Genomic DNA, 19,495 nt, shown 5'->3' on the forward strand with positions numbered 1-19,495 from the left:
AAGGTGATAACGAACACAAAAGTGGGACCCTCCACACCAACACTCATCTTACTCTTCAAGAGCCTAGTCTAAAGCATAATAGACTACGGTCTCATAGCCTATGGCAACACCAGTAAAACCAATCTAGAAAAGCTTGATATAGTCCACCGGGCTATAATCAGGATCATACTGGGCTCCAAAATTTCAGCTAAAGAGATACTCTACGCAGAATCAAACACTGCACCTATCACTACCAGAAGAAAGTGGTTAACCAGAAAATATTTGATCAATCTGAGCACCAGACCCCGCAACCCGATGTACAATACGGCGAAGGAACTTTTCGACGAACAAATGGAATACCCGACTAGAAGCACCCCGGGGCTGATAAAAAAATGCGGTACATCCAGCGACTGGGGTTATCCACGTTCGAGAACACACCACCACCATTCACAAGCTACAACTACCCCCCACCTTGCAGATCAATGCTCTGCAAGACGCTATGGTTCCCAACAACAAAGAACAAAGCAAAAGCTAATCCTGTTGCAGTAGTAGAGAAATTCAGAACACTACACCAGCAAATACCAACATCAACGTTGTGCATATACACGGACGGGGCAAAATCGGGAACCTCTAAAACCACCACATGCGCAATGTACATTCCAACGAGAAATGTCTCCCAAACGTGGACCATGGACAATCAAGCAAGCATGTACTCAGCGGAGCTCCTAGCCGTACACAAAGCCCTTGACTACACATACAAACTTGATGAAAACCCACCAGAAGTGATGGTATTCTGCGACTCTAGCTCGGTGGTAAAAGCAATTGGGTCTACCACACCAGGAAACAACGAGACATTACATCAGATTAGAGAAACGATATCAAGCCTCAAATCCAGCGGGACACAAACGTCGCTCATCTGGATACCGAGTCACGTGGGCATCCAAGGCAACGAAGTGGCGGACAGACTGGCGCAAACCGAGTGTACAAAACCATCTGGAGCAAAAGCAAACCATAAGCTCTCCCCATCTGAAAAAATCTCAATAGTAAAGGCCGACTGGAGGAAAGACCACCTCCTCTATCTCAAGACATGCCGGAAACCCTAGTAGCCTTCCTCTGTCATAGGGATATCCCAGCCACGTCCTCACCATCCTGTCTGGATATCCCGGCGGTACGTCCCCTGAACGTCACAGGGATATCCTAATGTCCGGTTTTTAGGACGTCGATAAAATACCTCCACGCGACGGTCACATTTGAACATCCAGGAGATGGTCTTAAATGGACATGCTTTGAACGTTATGGACAGTGCGTTCAGTGAACGTCCTTTTCCAGACGTCCCGGGAATGTCCGGAGAGGAACGAACTGAGGATGACATTTTACTGGACCCAGGTAATATATGAATATTAAATTAAGTAATAAAATATCAAATTAGGCTGTAGTAAATAGTATTGTATTACATTGTATATAATACAACCAGATGTAATACACAATAAAATCAAGAATTACATTCAATTATGTGTATCTGCATCTGCGATCCGGCCTCGTCTACATTCCATCTATAAATAGTAAATGAAGTTAAGCACAAATACCATCAGTTATGTATGTTAAGTACCGTCTCTGGTGCTGAAATACTTTCTGTGTCACCGTCTGGAAGTGGTGAAGGTCGACGGTGTCGCCGATGGGTCATCGCATGCATATCTTGGTTGAACATTTTGTTTATCTTGGTTACCAAATACAAATTTCAAATTTAAGCGCCCAGCAGCCAATACGCAGCAGTGCACTTGAACACTGTTTAGAAAAAAAAATGTTGCTTTTTTTTGTGTAAGCAGAAAAATATAAAATTACCGAAATAATTAGTTCGGGTCAAATTCCGGTACTTCGTCCGCAATTTCTTCATCAGGGTCCTCTACGTTGATTGCGGTTGGCGTTGTTGTTTGCCCAGACGGAATACTCTCATCCTTTCCTAGAGCAAATTTAACTTGCTTGGGTGCCCTTTTCAGGAAATTTTTGGTCTCTTGCTCGAGATCCGATTCTTTGGCGTCTGCGAATTGCAACACGCCCTTTATTCCATCTACAAAATAAATCAAAGGATTAATGGCTAAAACTGTTGTCTGCATAACTACACACCAAAAACGGCTCGAGTGATTAGCAGCTTACATACACCATTTTTTTGTTTTCCATTGCTCATTTTTTCACCCCAGTTGCACGCTGCGCGTACTTGGAGGGAAAAAATCGAAGTCCAAGCACGCCTGACGGCGTCGGATAAAGACGAACCGCCAAGACCCCCGATAAGGGCAACCTAAATAAAAAGTTATTTAAGTTAATTATAGTTTTAAGTGAGTTAAAAAGTAACAAAATGTGTAACATTTACTTACCAATTGTCTATAGAATGCTTTATTTCCTTTGAGGCAATCTTCTAGCGGAACGATATCCGCAACGTCAGTGATCGGTAGCGGGAATGGCATGTCTTCTTTAGTTTTATTGTTACCGCTCGTTGTGTCTTGAAGGTTAACCAATTTGGTCTCGATAGAAACCAATTTATGCATCAATGCATTATAATCTTCTCGATTTTTGGCCAATTCCCTCAAAATCTTCGTCAGCAACTGCTGGATTTGACCCATACCGACCGAAGACTCCGCTTGGGGTTGACGTGGCGTCAACTGATTGAGAGAGGAATACGATTGCGACGACCGATACTCTGCTACCGGCTGCAGAAAAATTTTAAAATTGATAATCAAAAATAATATGCAAGTTAAAAGCTTACCTGTTCTTGTTGTTGCATCCATGGTGATTGCGCTGGATACCAGCTGGTCAGCTGTTGTTCTTAGTTAAACGGCAGAGATTGGTTTATGGACGGAACGGATACGGGTGCACTGCAAGTTTGTGTGGGCTGCATGGATGCTGTGCCAGCGCATCGTTGCTGCCCGCTGATGGGCTGACTATTGCCGCAGGCGGAATCTGCATTTGGATGATACTGATTTCAATTACCAGGAACCGCTATGTAAAATAATTTTAGATGACAGACATAAAAAATTAACAATTAATTTTCATTACAAGGTGAATGCCAACCACTCGCAATTCCTGTTGGCATTGGAATTGGAGGAAGTTCCGTGGTAAGATTATCTTCTACCACATCACTGGATTCGGTTGATGTGTTGCCACGAACAGAATCTGCTGTGGGAGTGTATCTCGCCACAGGATATTTCTTGCCACATCCTTTCCCTAGCTGGCCTATCTTCTCAGCATCTGACGTTGAGCTATAACCATTGTTACTCCCGCGGCTATGCCGTCGGGTAACTTGGTTGTAACTTGGGTCCCTTTCTCACCCCTCGACCCTCTCCCATACCCGACGGCATAGCCGCGGGTAGGGACGCAATGCAGCACATGTCGGTGGTGATCCAATATTTCAAAATGATCCTTTTTCCCATATAACAACTATACTTTTTACTAATTAAAAATCAGAAAGATAAAGACTAATTCTTTATCTTTCTGACTATTTTTACCAGGAAAAATCCGGATCACTGTGTTTTCATTAATGAAAAGGAAAATCTTGGTATTTTCATAGAAAATTTTATAAAATTTGATGGGGAAGTGTACTTATTGAGTCGAAAATATTTGCAAGTAGAAGATATGTACGACTATCCCCTTTCATCAAAAATGTTAAATGAAATGTTGATATCCAACTTATCATCCATCTTAGAGTGCTTTCCCGTTCGGGATATTATATGTAAGGCAATTCGCATTCCCATCAACATACCCGAGAATGGATATTTTTTAGTGTCTCCATTGTTGTATCATAATGTAAATTAAGCATCTATATGTCTTTCATGTCATTGCAAATAAATTATGCTCAACCATAATAATAATAGGGTGTTTTTATTATTTTAAAATATCAAACACTTTTTTACATATCTAATAGTCGTTATTTAGCTGTTCTAGTTACTAATGATGTCAAATGTGAGGCAATGGCCGATAGGGGTCACTAACGACCATATCATGTATGATGCTTATCTACAATATAATATGTTAGACTTCTTTTGGTTTCAGCAACGTACTGCTTTGTACGTGCCGGGGACAGAAAAATTGGTTGGGATAAATGGACGTTAATATGACGTTCGGAGAATAAAACGATCCGTCCAATTTCTTTTGTTCCAGCAGCGTACTAATTTTACGTACCAGGGACGTCCAACCACGCCCAAAAACGGGAGAAAACTGGCTGGGATCAACCGACCTTTTTAGGGTGTCCCCGGGAAGACTGGCGCGGGTCGATTCTCTTGCGATCCAAGCGATGTACAAAATTTCCAAACGTAACAATCAACGGATGAACCTAGCTAGGATAAACGGACGTTCTTACGATGTCCTCTGAACGAGCTGTGCTAGTAGGGAAGCCTGCATTCAGACTATGTCCAGGACAGGGCTGACCAAGTGGTTCCACCACAAGGAGAGAGCCATAACAGTATGCCTTCACAGGCTAAGAACAGGGCACAACTACCTGAATTCTTTCAACCACAGGGTGTACAAAGACGCTGACCCAAGCTGTCGGGAAGGTTGCGAGGTGATCGAAAACGTCAAACACATAATAATCGACTGCTCGTACACAGAAAGCAATCGCCAAAAAATCCACCAGCTACTGGCAACCCACGACATCGACCTCAATGTCCGCTCACTACTCGGCCTCAACATGGCACTAGATACGACAGTGCAATGCAAGATAAGGGACACCCTAGCCAAATTTCTAAACCAAACAAACCTCGTAAATATTATATGAAGCAAAAATAATTACCGTGGAGGAAGGCAGTGATAGTATGCATATGTAACATCCAGATGCGTCTGACCATCATGAATTTCCATTCCATTTTCTTACCAGGGAAACAACAAAGGCACAGCAACAGCTCCGGAAACTGCAAACAAAGGGAACAAAGATAAAAGAAGAAAAAAAAACCTGAACACATGTGGGACGACATTCGACGAAACACCAACGCCATACCGCCAATCCCTATAACAAGGATACCTAGCAAACCAAACAACAAGTAAAGACACCAAAATAAACCTCTAGCCCAAGGCCTCCAACCAAAACAAAAATAGACCACAAACACAACCCAAACATGGGAATCTCCACAAACGCACGCTAACTTATGTGAACACAGGGGACCTAACTAGATAATAGCTGAGACCATGCTCGAACACCAAACGACACCACCACGCGAGATCTTCTGACCAAGCAGCTCAGCAACGAGTTGAACAAACTCACCGGTAGGGCCCTACCAAACCTCCAACGCCAACACAAGATGTCCCCACAACAACCTCCCCACTATGAAGCCAACATCAACCAACAGTGGATGCCGGACCACAAACTGGAACAAGAAATCGCCGGTGCGTGAGTCCTTCATACTAGAAGGCCAAGACTGCGGCATGTATGGCCGCACTCGTGCACCTAAATACTACCAATACCAATACCAATGTAACATTTTTTTCTTTTGTTTGTTTGAAGGTTTCCTCATTTTGCGTGACATGGACACCCTTATTTTCGACCAAGATAAAAAAACTTGGAAAATTTTTCGGCTTATTCATTTTTCGAGACATGGATACCGTGATTTTGGATCAAGGTAATGTAAGACTTATTTGAAAATATGTTGGTTTCATAATTTGTCGTCGAATGATCAAAGAAACTACGTGGTGTTAATGTACTGAATAACATAGACATCAATTACGTATCCCGTTTACCTCAGTTGATAGAGGGCGGGACTTTTAATCCGAAGATTTCTTTCCAGCGAGTTGTCATTATCGATGTTATCGTAATATGATCATTTGTTAATAGTGGTTATATGGTGTAATTGATAGCATTTCAGACTCTGACTCTGACTATCTGAGTTTAAATCTCGGTAGAACCTTTATTATCGTATCGTGGTATTTATTGTTTTATATGCAGCATTTAGAAACAAACCAGCTCTTACAGGATTGACTTTTAGTAGAAAAAATTTAGTTAGTTTACATAGAACTGCCCCGAGTGAAGCTCGAACTCCCGACCTCGAGATTAGGAGACTCGCGCGCTGCATACTGCGCTATCAAGGCATATATATGTATTCAACACATTCGATCGAGGAACAATCCTATGATACCGTGAACTCTTTACTACCTAAATGAATAAACAACTTAATTTGTCAGCACGCGCAACTAAAATCTGGTGATCTGTACCAAGAGTAGAATCTCCCATTGTTGCCGTTACGCACGCAAAGAAAAGAAAAATAAAGGGGGGACGGTTACCTTCACAAAAATGTATTCACGGGACGGTAAATTGAACGTGGTGGTAGAGTGTCTACTCTACGATCCACCCGTTTACAAACCGCAAATACACGAGGGGTTTAGAGGGAAAAAACTGATACGACTTGCCATGAGCACGTTGCCACACGTGCTCCTCAAGCCTCCAGTTGGAAAAAGGCTCCGGGGTTTGAGCCGTGAATTTGGACGAGAATCGGGAGGAAAAAATACTGGTTGCCTGCCAGTATCGAAGAAATGAAAAACACTTGTAAATTTACGGGGAAAACTGTGGAAAAAAGACGAAAAATTGACGGAAAGGCGGAGAGCGAAAAACTTGCGAGCTACACATGTGCTCCGGTGGGCTCGACTTTTCACAATGTCGGGTCGTCGGTAGCTCCGCCCTTCGTTTCCAATTTCCCTGACCCTATTCCAGGCGTTGCCGGATCGGGTTCGCAGGGTCTAAGAATTTTACGGTTTTGGCAACCGCTGAGTTGCCAACATCGCCGGCCCTGCGATCAGTTTGGCTAGTCGCACCTTCTCTGACGTGGACGGACTCAATTAGAAGGAGTTGATGCACTGGTCGATGGCGCTCCGTTCCGTTTGCCTGGACATGGGCTGATCGGACGTTTGGCTTTGTTCCAATAAAGTCGAACTCGATGAACTGTTGTAGTAATGTGTCACATCGGTTCTCAGCTAAGCTGAGATGGAAACAGTTCCGGCTTTCGTCTTCGGGTCGTGCAGTGGGACCAGCCACGTACCAGCCAAATGCCGTGAGATAAGCACGAGGTGCACGTTGATGGTACGGATCTTTTCGGGTCTCGAAGATCTCGATTGCAGCGGGATGGTCCTGTCCGATAAGGATAGCGACGTCTTCATCAAGCACCGAATGAATTGGCACATGAGCGAGGTGTGGCCATTTCTTTGAAAGACTCGTCAGATCGATGGAGTTTTTGTTTAGACGGAAAGTATCCATTACGTGCACGTCCATGATATTGAAGGTAAAACGGCCGTCTAGCGAAGAGATGTCGAATTTAACTATCTTGTGAGTGGTCGGTCGGCTTTCTCCGTCGACAGTTTTTGTAATGACTCGTTCCGTGCGACCTTCAAGCCCGAGGAGTGTTGCTTTCTCTTTTTTGATGACAGATATTTCACTACCGCCGTCGAGGAGAGCAAAGAGATGAGTCTCCTTCCCGTTGGCACGCAAGATTACCGGAACGATAGGTAGTAGGGTTCGTTTAGTCGATCCGGTGGCTACCGACCCAGAAAATCCAGCTGTTTTGGGGCTTCCCGTTTTCGGATATAGTCGTGGGGCCCCATACAACAGAGGGTGGTGGACACCGTCGCAATTCGCCTGGTTGCACCTCTCCGTACGACGACATTCTCGACTGAGATGGTCGCGACCTAAGCAGCGAAGACAAGCGTTGGACTCCTTCACGATGGCAGCTCTTTTTCCACTGGAACTGATTTAAAATGCCTGCAATCCTTTAAGTGGTGAGGGTGTGTAGATTTGCACCCAGGGCATCTTGACTGGTCAGACTTGTCGGTTTTGTCGGTAGTGGTGTTGAAAACATTGTGGCTAGGAGTGCCACGCTGCTTGCCGTCGGTAGGTTTCTTGGAGGGTCTCGGTTGTGGTGTTTCAGCGAACCCAGCGCGGATGGAATACTCGGCCATAGGGACTCCGTCGAGCCATTTGTCGAGGTCCTCCACCGTAGATAAGTGAGGCTGCATAGACCAGCTTTTCTCTCCCCATCGGCTTCGTAGCGCAGGTGGAAGCTTAGAGACAAGTTGGGAAAGTGTTGCATGGCTGTGGAGCTCTAATCCGTAACCTCCAAGCTGTAGGGTTGCTACGACAGAGTGTAGATCGGCCGAAAAGGCCCGCAAGGCCTTATAATCGTTGTCTCGGAATGGCTGAAGTTTAAGCAGGGATGATGTGCAGGCCTGAGAGACGATTTGGGCGTTTCCGTATCGCTTGTGAAGTTCACTAAGGGCGTGCTGATAAAGTCCTGGGTTCAGCAAGGCTCCACCAATATCTTTCCGGATGACCGGTGTGAGTGCATCGTAGAGATAAGCGATGCGCTCTGCGTCGGAACTCACGGCATCATGGACGAAGACTTTGAACATCTGTATGAACATGGGCCAGTGCCGTGGATCCCCATCAAAACTTGGTGCCTTCATACGTGGTGGTTTGACACCGGAACGTCCCAAGGTTGCGTTAGGTTCTTCGAGAGTATGGATCCAAGCATCTGGCGTGTAAACCCGTGGACGATTCATAGATCCTTGTGGGGGAACCGTGTGACTCGGTGAACCCGATGGAAATAAAGGCGGTGTCATAACGTTGCCAGGTAACGGCATGGAGGTAGGCAGCAGCGTGCAATAACTTTGAGCGGGAAGAAACAGCGATGGAGCGGAGGACCCAGCTGGCGGGACAGGCTGCCAATGATTGACCGGTTCGTAACGGTATTCAGTGTAAGGTGCGAAACCAGTCGAAAATGTCAGTGGCTGTGCCTGTTGTCGAAGGCCAGCATGGGTTTGCCGGTGGGCGGTTTGCGTCGCGCTAGATGTCACGGTTGAGACGTAAGAAGCCGTATTCGGTGCTGAATTTGAAACGGCATAGGAAAGCTGAGCAGCAGCTCCTATAGTCGACTGGCTTGTCGTTACATTAACTGATTGGGCTGGAGGTGTAACAAAAGTTGGGATTGGAACAGGCATCGGGACAGCGGCTGCAGGAACGTTTCGTTGTGTGATTGAGGTCACAGTCGGATTATTCGATGATTTGTTTGGGGTAATAGCTTCAATTGCCCTTGAGGCGAGCCCCCGATATTAGTTGAAGATTCCGGCAGAGACTGTGGACGTAGCGATTGGTTTCGGCGTCATGACCGGAACCGACGGTGTAAAAAGCCTGGGGGGTGTCAACGACTTCGGATGGTGCGACCCGATCATTGGTGTCGCACTCGTAGACACGCTGAGATTGCTTGAGGTTGTTGTCACCCTAATAACGTTGGGTGCCGCAATCTGATCCTGGCTTCGCGAGCTAGCTGTCTGGGAGCTTGAAGAGACCGCGCTGGTTGGCGGTGGTAGAGACTTCGTCAACGGTATGTTTGACGGGACGCTCGAGGTGACTTGCACCGGGTAAGGAGGGTTTGACTCGTCGCAGATCGTCTCGTTAATTTGCCGTTTTAGAATGGCACCGGAAAGACGTTGGGGCTCTATTTGAGCCTTAAGTTCTCTCTGTTGCCGGTCGGCCGCGACCTTCCGTTGATAATCTTCGGCTCGGCGTAAGGTCGCGTCTTCAGATGCTCTACGAGCCGCTTCGTCTTCAGCTTGTTGGAGTTTAAGTTCGACTTCTTTCTGTAATCGTTCCGCTTCTTGAATCTTCACGCGTGCAGAAGAGACGTTGGAAGCGCGTGACGAGTGCCTGGACGAAATTGACTCTGTCCTCCGGTTTGTGAACTTACCCAGGTAATTGTCACACACAGCTAACACCGCTTTGTGATCATAAATGACCGCTTGTAACCAGTCTTCCTCACCTTTGATAGCTTCATCTGAAAGGTCTGGAGCGGAAAGTTGTAAGAATCGGTCATGTATTCCTTCTAGCTCTTCGAAGTCGCGAACGTAAATGGCCCTTAACGGTCGGATGATATCACAATCATCACCTACTCGAATTGCTGTCTGCAGTCTATTTCCCGATTTGGTATGAATCGACTTTCCAGTCGTTCGGGATCGTTTGAGGCGTACAAGATCGTTAGTAGTTTCCCAATCGTATAGTTCAGTATCTTCGCCAATCGTAGGAAGCGAGAGAGGTGTTTGAGACATGATGTGGTTTATTTGTGAACGAGCGGTGGAAACAAGCGATGATTATTACAGTGAAACGGACGGAGTTAAGTTGCCCTCCTTCACAGGAGTGGACAAATAAATTAACGGAAGAGATCAATACGGGTTGTAACGAACGATCCGATCTTGAGGGTTCGGGTGGAAGAGTTCGCCTAGACCGACGAAGCGCGTTTCGTTGGTCTTGGTATTCCGCACTCGTACTAATCTCTTGGGTGGCGACGGTGACGCCTTTTAAGACGAAGGAGCTTCGTCCTCTGAAGATGGACCGACTTCGTCGATGACTTCACAATCAGATAAATTTGGGATGAAGTCGTCGTCTTCAGGTTCCGGTGAACCAGGCGGAGTTGGTTGTTCAGCTTCCGTTGAACGAGGCCACGGATCGTATGGACGGAAGGAAAACCTTCTGGGATTCGACGGTGGTACAAAATCTGATAGACGTGGTCGAAGTTGAAGTTGTTGTTGTTGATCAGCAGTCGTGACAACAGAAGCGTCGGCGGATGCAACAATGTTCCTTGTCGCTTGATGTGACTCAAAACGTTTAAGGGCCTCCGATTTTCTTCTTTCGCTGCGTAACAGCTTGTCCGCCTTCTTCTTCTTGGCGCTGTTAAACTTGCGCGGAATGATGTTGGCTGGAAGGGACTAGCCGGAACGTAGCTGACTGGCCAGTAAGGCCCGACAAACGGATAGCGCTGATGAAAGAAATCCAGCTGACTAAGCGGATAGGCTGGACAAACTGGAAATCTGGCGGTTTAAAGTCCGGCTGACGGAATGTTAAGGCTGGACAAACTGGGCGACTACCGTTGAAAGGTCCAGCTGACAAAGCCGTGAGGCTGGACAAACTAGGAAGCTGCTAGTGTAAAGTCCAGCTGACGGAACGTTAAGGCTGGGCAAACTGGGTGGATGCCGTTGAAAGGTCCAGCTGACAAAGCCGTGAGGCTGGACAAACTGGGAAGCTGATAGTGTAAAGTCCAGCTGACGGAACGTTAAGGCTGGACAAACTGGGCGGCTACCGTTGAAAGAGCTAGGCAAACCACCTTCCGAGGTTGGAATAACCTAGCTATCTTGTGTCGCGGGCGAAAAAATAACGAACGAAAATGATTCGTGGACGCTCTAGCGAGAGCCGACCAACGTAATCAGCGGGACGGAAATGAAATCGTGGACGCTCTCTCGAGAGCCGACCAACGAAATTCAAATAGAGTTTAAGCAAAAAAAAGATCCGCGGCCGTTCTTTCGAGAACAGACCAACGTATCTAGGGCGGGGGGGGACACGGCAGTTATATTTTATATTACACAACAAATGATTTTAAATGCAATGTAGATATAAACACAGATGGAAAACAGATCAATGTTCGGGTCGCTGGGCTGCTGGGCTGGAATGAAGTCAGCTGGCCAATCTGTTTGCGCCGGAACAATCTGTTGAGTAGTATCGGTTGTCTGCCACGCGGGACTTCGGAAATGGTTGAATAAATACAGCCGTCAGAGAAAATCAGGATGTTGAGAGGAGTCCGGTTGAGTACGGATAAACTCGATGCGACTCCTTAAGGATTCCTGAGTTGCGTGCGTAATGGCCGCCGTGCTGGGTTTCGGATTCCCGGTCGATGCACCAATTTGTTGCCGTTACGCACGTAAAGAAAAGAAAAATAAAGGGGGGACGGTTACCTTCACAAAAATGTATTCACGGGACGGTAAATTGAACGTGGTGGTAGAGTGTCTACTCTACGATCCACCCGTTTACAAACCGCAAATACACGAGGGGTTTAGAGGGAAAAAACTGATACGACTTGCCATGAGCACGTTGCCACACGTGCTCCTCAAACCTCCAGTTGGAAAAAGGCTCCGGGGTTTGAGACGTGAATTTGGACGAGAATCGGGAGGAAAAAATACTGGTTGCCTGCCAGTATCGAAGAAATGAAAAACACTTGTAAATTTACGGGGAAAACTGTGGAAAAAAGACGAAAAATTGACGGAAAGGCGGAGAGCGAAAAACTTGCGAGCTACACATGTGCTCCGGTGGGCTCGACTTTTCACAATGTCGGGTCGTCGGTAGCTCCGCCCTTCGTTTCCAATTTCCCTGACCCTATTCCAGGCGTTGCCGGATCGGGTTCGCAGGGTCTAAGAATTTTACGGTTTTGGCAACCGCTGAGTTGCCAACACCCATAGTTCATCTGAAATAAATAAATGAATAATATGCTTTCAGTATTTGATTTCCAATTTTTTTTTTAACACGGCTTAAACTCAATGCGTTTTCCCTGAACGAAACCTGTTAGGTAGGTGGTGTTCTGCGGTGTTGGCCATCTTGTGAAGGACTCAGAAACCAAGCCACTAGCTCAATTGACATTCTACCGGTAGATGGCGTATCCAGAATGTCACATTAGCAGACGGAAAACAACAATGTGACCGTGAGCCGAGAAGCAAACGCTGTTCCATCTTTGCTCGTTAGAGTTCGCCTAGTGCATCGGAACCAAACGGTTGTGTCTCTTTCCCTCTAAATAAGTTACTGCCATAGTTAAAAAGAGACAAAGATGCTACAAAAAGGAAAAAAAAACCAAAAAAAAATTGTCAATTTTCGTGCCACTCCTCCCCAGACAGTAATTGCTGCATGGTTGCGGAAACCGAGGATACACACACCGGCCCCGCTCGTTTCCGGCAACCAGCCTCAACCCATGTGCCCGAGTCACGTCCGTACCACACGATGAACTACCAGCCTACTTCAGCAAATAGGAATTTTGTGAACGAAAGCGTCGAAAAATGGCCAACTACCAGTAACAATCACAATGCCCGAACTACGGTAAGCCTACCACCCGTTATCCTTAAACTGATCGATGGCAAAGCAAATTTTCGCCAAATGGAGATGACTGAATTGAAAGCCATCATCCATGACATAACCCTACAAGTCGACAAACTGAAACGCTCGGATTCCCCCCGTGGTGAAGACCTATTCGTCTACCCCACTTATGTAGCCCAACGACAAGCTCTGCTAAAAATCACTCACGCGGTCAACCGCTCCATTAGAGCCGAACAGCTGAACTCTATCAACAGCCATAAACGCATCATACACAGAGTTCCAACCTCTGAATCAGAGACAGATCTGCTCGAGCTCTTTGCCTCTCAAGGAGTTACTAAGATTGAGCGTTTCACCAAATTGGCTGAAGGAACAAGGGGTCCCGCTGGAACCGTAGCCCTCTCATTACATAGACCCCTTCCTGCAAGGGTCACTTTAGTGGCACTCAGCTTTTCGGTCTTTAAGTATTACCCCAGTCCTTACAAATGCATCAAATGCTGGAAACTCGGCCACACGAAAAACCACTGTTCCAGCAAAGAAGACAAGTGAAAAAACTGTGGCGGGAACCAAACTGCATCAACAGCTTGCACCACAAAATGCGTCAACTGTATCAGCCCAACCCACTCCTCAGACTCAAAAAAAAGCCTTACCTACATGAAATGCTCGCCCTCATCAAATACGCTACGGATCATAACCTCCCGATCTCAGAGGCACGCCAAAAAATAGGTATTTCCTATAGCTCCGCCGTAAGCAGGCCAAAACCGACCCCGATCAACCAAGCCAGCCTTAACGAAATAGAAAAACTAAAAACGGATATGCGCCAATTACAGGAGACGCTAAAGAATCTCCAAAGCATAACCATTAAGGACATTCAGTCCAAACTCGCCCAGGTTGCCACAGATGCAGCAAACACCAACACGAGAATCGACTCATTCGAGGAAACTGTCATCTGCAGGTTCGACAGGCTCGAAGCGTTCCTCTATGCCCGTCTCCCACCCTGTAAGGCGGAAGGATACGAGCAACCCCATTCGGATTCCGACTCGTGCGACCCCCCCTCTGGGTCTAGAAGATCTAGCGGGCAATCACAAATATCCGCAAGAATGGACTACACCCCTTCAAAATCAACTTCCTCAGAAGATCCAAACAAGAAGGCCAGTTCCAAAAATAGAAACAAATAAATCCGCTCAAGTTCGTACAATGGAACGCGCGAGGCCTCACCAAGTCCCGCCTAGAAGAGTTCCGTAATTTTTTAAGTTTATCCACCCCCTCTATCGTCCTACTATGTGAGACCTTCTGGAATAATAAATTCTCAGTTAAATTCCGCACCTACAACTAATAAATAAAAACCGCACCGACAGAACAGGTGGCGGAGTAGCCGCAGGTGGCGGAGTAGCCGCATTAAACAGGATCAAATTTAGTTGTATTCAATGTGAATACACTGTTATATTATGATTTTATACTTCTACATGTAAGCAGAATCAAATATACTTGTATTCAATGTGAATACAATGTTATATTATGAGTTTATACTTCTACATGTAAACAGAATCCAATATACTTGTATTCAATGTGAATACACCGTGATACAATAAGTTTTTACATCTATATGTAAACAGGAACAAATATACTTTTATTCAATGTGAATACACTGTTATATTATGAGTTTATTCTTCTACATGTAAACAGAATCAAATATACTGGTATTCAATGTGAATACACTGTTATATTATGAGTTTATTCTTCTACATGTAAACAGAATCAAATATACTTGTATTCAATGTGAATACACTGTTATATGATGGGTTTATACTTCTACATGTAAACAGAATCAAATATACTTGTATTCAATGTGAATACTGTTGAAATATATATGCGCAATCCAAGGAACCCGACAAGTTGCCGAAACCGACTCAAGACAAAGGATGCTGTTTAGACTCACCCTTTGTCTCACTACTATATATACATCTGTCAAATCTTATTTCCTTCTCTTCTCTATCTGTCCAGACTGGATCACTGTAAGAATATTAATTAATCTGTATTTTCTCAAGAAGTTATTTTGTGATGTTATTCTCTATAACAAAATAATACACCTATAGTTATGCAAAATACAAATAACATGTCTAATGTACTTATTTATATTCAATAGGTTATGGGCCCAGTACTCTCACTGACTAAAAGAGTAACATTGAAATGGAATCTTCATCTCTTAAGGATATTGGACATCTAACTAAGTTCAATGGAAGTAATTTTCCCCGTTGGAAGTGTGGTTTGAGACTAATCTTGGAACAACATGGTCTCTTAGACATCATTGATGGAGTGGAACTCAAACCCGCAGAGGTAATATTGTACAGTAGGCCTAATTTATTTTACGAGCCAAAAACAACTACACATCTTAAGTTAAAACATATCCTCTATTGCAAACTTAAATGATACTAAAATTTTTTCATCGTAAAATTGATTTTCGCAGTCGCTGTATATTTCAGACATTTTTTTAAAAATTAATTTGCATACCAACAATCATCATTATACTCAATAGTAAAAACAGAAATGTTACCATATCCTTATTTTTTTTTCTTTTTCGAGAAAAATCAGATATTTTGATTTTACTCATGGACTTTAAAGAGCAGAAAGAATATAGTAACTTCGAGAAAATCAGATATTTCGATTTCTCTCATGCACTCCCAAAGAGTAGAAAACAACATAATATTTAAACAGATAAATTTGACTTTACTCATGCACTCATATTCAAATCAATCAATGCATTTATAACTCATAAAACAATTTTTTAAAATATTTTTTTTAAGAAAACCAGATAATTTAATCTTTTTCTTTTATACATGTAATCATAAAAAGTTGGAATTATTATCACTCACTTAAACTGTTTAAACCTGACTATGAGTTAGTAATTATCTACGTACTTCAAGCATCACAAATGTTAAACTATTAAAACAAATAATAACCAAAAACTGTATTACAAATTTTAGGCTAGAGGAGAAAATGTTATAGTCACAAACGCCAATCTCATCAATAAATGGAAAGAGAAAGATGTCACTGCAAGGAATTATCCTTTCGCTACGACCGATGACGAACTTCGTGACACCTTGTGCACATCTCTTACTGCTGCGGAAATGTACGACAGGATCAGAAATCAACATGCTCGAAATGCAGCTGACAATAGGCTCATCTTACTTCAGCAATTCACTGAGTATAAATACAAACAAGGACACAACATGACAAGCCATGTCACTGCTATTGAACTCCTGTGGTCAAGACTCAAAGAAGTAGGTGAACAAATATTAGAGACACAAGTAATGTCGAAAATTCTGTCCACTCTCCCATCTACCTATCGTCATTTCTACACAACATGGAACAACTCACCCGAGGAAGGCAGAACTGTCAAGCTACTTCTCGCAAAGCTTCAGGAAGAAGAAGCAATCTCTCAAGCCTTTACTACGAATCAAGATGGGAATACATCTCAACAAGGCGGAGCCTATGCAGCAACTAGTTTTCAAAGCTACAGCCATCCCAGTCAATTCGGAAATCTTCCTCAGGCAGCATGCTTTCCTTATCAGCAGATCGGCAGACCTCAACCTTACTTCATTCCACGCGGAATGAGAAGAGGTGGATACCCAGGTTTAAGAGGAGGTAGTCGCGGATTTCGAGGAATGTATCGAGGACGAGGAGGAGTTCCACCATATCAACAGCAACTTTGTGGTTATTGCGGTCTTGGTCCACACAAGGTCTCAAACTGTAGAGTGAGATTGAGGCATGAAGCAGAGCAACATCAAGCAAACGCGAATCTCTCACTTCTAGTTCAACCAGCAGATCAAGATCACAGTTATCTATCGTCAACTAGCTTTGACTTCGAGACCTATGGTTTTGTTGCCGACTCTGGTTCATCTGAACACATGACTGATAAAAGATCAATCCTTGTTAACTTCAAATCAATCAAGAAAGGAACTCATTCGGTCCTCGGTATCGGAAACACTTGTTTACAAGCTGAAGGAAAGGGTGATGTGGAAGTAACTAACAGTATTGGAATATCCCTCTTACTCACTGACGTGCTTTACGTTCCTGGCTTAGGAATAAATCTTTTTTCTATCAGTGCTGCCACAGCACATGGAATAGAAGCCATTTTTTCTGATGATATGGTATACTAATTTATCTTTCACATATTCACCTAAACAAAGATCGCTAATCAACTTTCTTTATTCCTTAGGTAACTTTCTTTCGCCACGGAAAGTTAGAGATGACTGGCAAACGCGTTAACGAAAAGCTATATTATCTTGATCTCACTGTAAAAATTCAAACAACGTCACATGCCGCCACCAGCCTGTCAATTTCTACTTGGCATCAGAGACTCGCACATACAAACAACAAGACCATCATGAAAATGGAACGTCAAAATGCAGTTTGCGGTCTCCACATTAATCATAGTAACTTCCCATCATCATTATGTACAGGATGCATTCTTGGTAAAATGCATCGTCTGCCGTTTCCAAATGGAAGAAGAAGAGGTATCAATGTAGGCGACCTGGTACACTCTGACATTTGTGGACCTATGCAAACGATGTCTCCAAACAAATCTCGTTACTTCGTTTTATTCAAGGACGACTTCAGTGGCTGGTCGGAGGTATATTTTCTTCAACATAAGTCCGAAGCCCTCAATCAATTCAAGAAGTTTGTAGCCATTTTTAAAAATCAACATAATCGACAGATCTGCACACTACGATCCGACAACGGCGGAGAATATGTGAATCGAGAATTTGAAGAATGGCTTGAACAAATGGGAATCAACCATGAACTTAGTGCCCCATATACTCCAGAACAGAACGGCGTCTCCGAAAGGGCAAATCGTACTATAATGGAAGCAGCACGCAGTATGTATCTTGCACGAAATGTTCCTGATTACCTATGGGCTGAAGCAGTCGCCTACGCAGTCTACATACAGAACAGGATCCTATCAAGAACTGGAAGTGCAACTCCCCATGAAATTCTGCATGGAGAAAAGCCGGATGTATCGCACCTGCGTATCTTTGGTTCTGTTTCCTTTGTACATATTCCTGATGCGTTACGACGAAAACTTGATCCTAAGGCTGTGCAAGGCATCTTTGTTGGTTGCTGTGTGTCCACAAAAGCTTATCGAATATGGCTCCCATCAAAGAGAAAAGTTGAAATCAGTCGAAACGTCATTGTAGATGAGTCAAATAGGATCATTCCCGAGGTAAACAAACAACAAATATCTACGCCTTTTGACCATCTTGTTTCCAGAGACATCAAAGATGCTGAAACTCAACAGACGGAGACATCAAATACAGCTGGCGAGCCGGCCGAAATTGTAGAGCAACAATGTCAAGTCGAGGAAATGGAGTCTGCAGAGGAGATGGTGGACACGGAACAACCTGCAAGTTCAGAGCCAATTAGAGGTTTGGAACAAACCGCAAGTTCAGAACAAACTACAAATTTCGAACAAACTACGGGTTCAGAACAATCTTCAAACACAGAAGAAAGCATTTCAGCAGAATCAAGATCCGATCAGCAAGCAATAGCCCTACCTCGACGTCAGTCATCTCGAGTTCCAGTCCACAACGAAAAATTTTTAGAATGGAGGAGGAACATAGCAAAGAAAAATCAGAAATCGTCATTTGGGATGGAAGCGGCAATCTCTATTTCTCCAGTTGAAAACCTTGAGCCGAAAAACTACAAAGAAGCTATGAAAAGTGATGAAACTGAACTATGGACCAAGGCTATCGAAGAAGAATACAAGTCACTTATGGCAAATGAAACATGGATACTTGTAAAACGGCCCACCGAGAGAAATATCATTGGCTGCAAATGGGTGTTCAAGATCAAACCCGGCTATCCTGGTGTATCTGAAAGATACAAAGCCAGACTAGTGGCAAGAGGTTTTGCCCAAAGCTACGGTATTGATTATAGTGAGACTTTCGCTCCTGTTCTAAAATATGACTCTCTTCGTACCTTTTTAGCCATCATTGCAGTCCGAAACTTAGAAGTCACTCTGCTGGATGTAAAAACTGCTTTTCTTTACGGAAAGCTGAAAGAGCAAGTTTTCATGGAACAACCTGAAGGTTTTGCAGTAGCTGGAAAAGAAGATCATGTATGCCTGCTGGAAAAAAGTCTTTATGGCTTAAAACAAGCACCAAGAGTTTGGAATGAGAAGTTCAACATGTTTCTTGTCGAATTCGGACTCTCAAGATGTGAATCTGATCCCTGCGTTTATTATAGACGAAGAAGAGAGGATATTCTAATTGTTGCTATCTTTGTAGACGATGGGATTGTGTGTGGATCCAGCCTGTCCAATTTAAAGCATATCATTGATTTTATTTCAAAGGAATTCGATATGCGCTGTCTACCAGCAACCCGCTTCCTCGGCCTTGATATCCATCGTGATCAAGAACAACGAAAAATCTTGATTAATCAGCCAGAATTTATCAAGAAAATCCTTGTCAAGTTTAAAATGGATACCTGCAACCCCACGTCTACTCCTGCTGATCCATGCACTCGTCTCAATTTAGAAATGTCGCCAACATCCGAAGAGGAGAAACTCGACATGTCACATGTGCCATATCGTGAAGCAGTCGGATGTCTTCTCTATTGGTCCATTACCTGTAGACCAGACATCTCATA

General features: G+C 44.1%; 1 pseudogene; it reads left to right on the forward strand.

Annotated features, from left to right (window-relative positions):
- Positions 1 to 294: 294 nt before the first annotated feature.
- On the forward strand, positions 295 to 4,744 carry LOC123467203 (annotated as a pseudogene).
- Positions 4,745 to 19,495: the final 14,751 nt, after the last annotated feature.

This window comes from Daphnia magna, unplaced genomic scaffold (assembly GCF_020631705.1).
Source record: "Daphnia magna isolate NIES unplaced genomic scaffold, ASM2063170v1.1 Dm_contigs163, whole genome shotgun sequence".
In the NCBI taxonomy this organism is placed as follows: domain Eukaryota; kingdom Metazoa; phylum Arthropoda; class Branchiopoda; order Diplostraca; family Daphniidae; genus Daphnia; species Daphnia magna.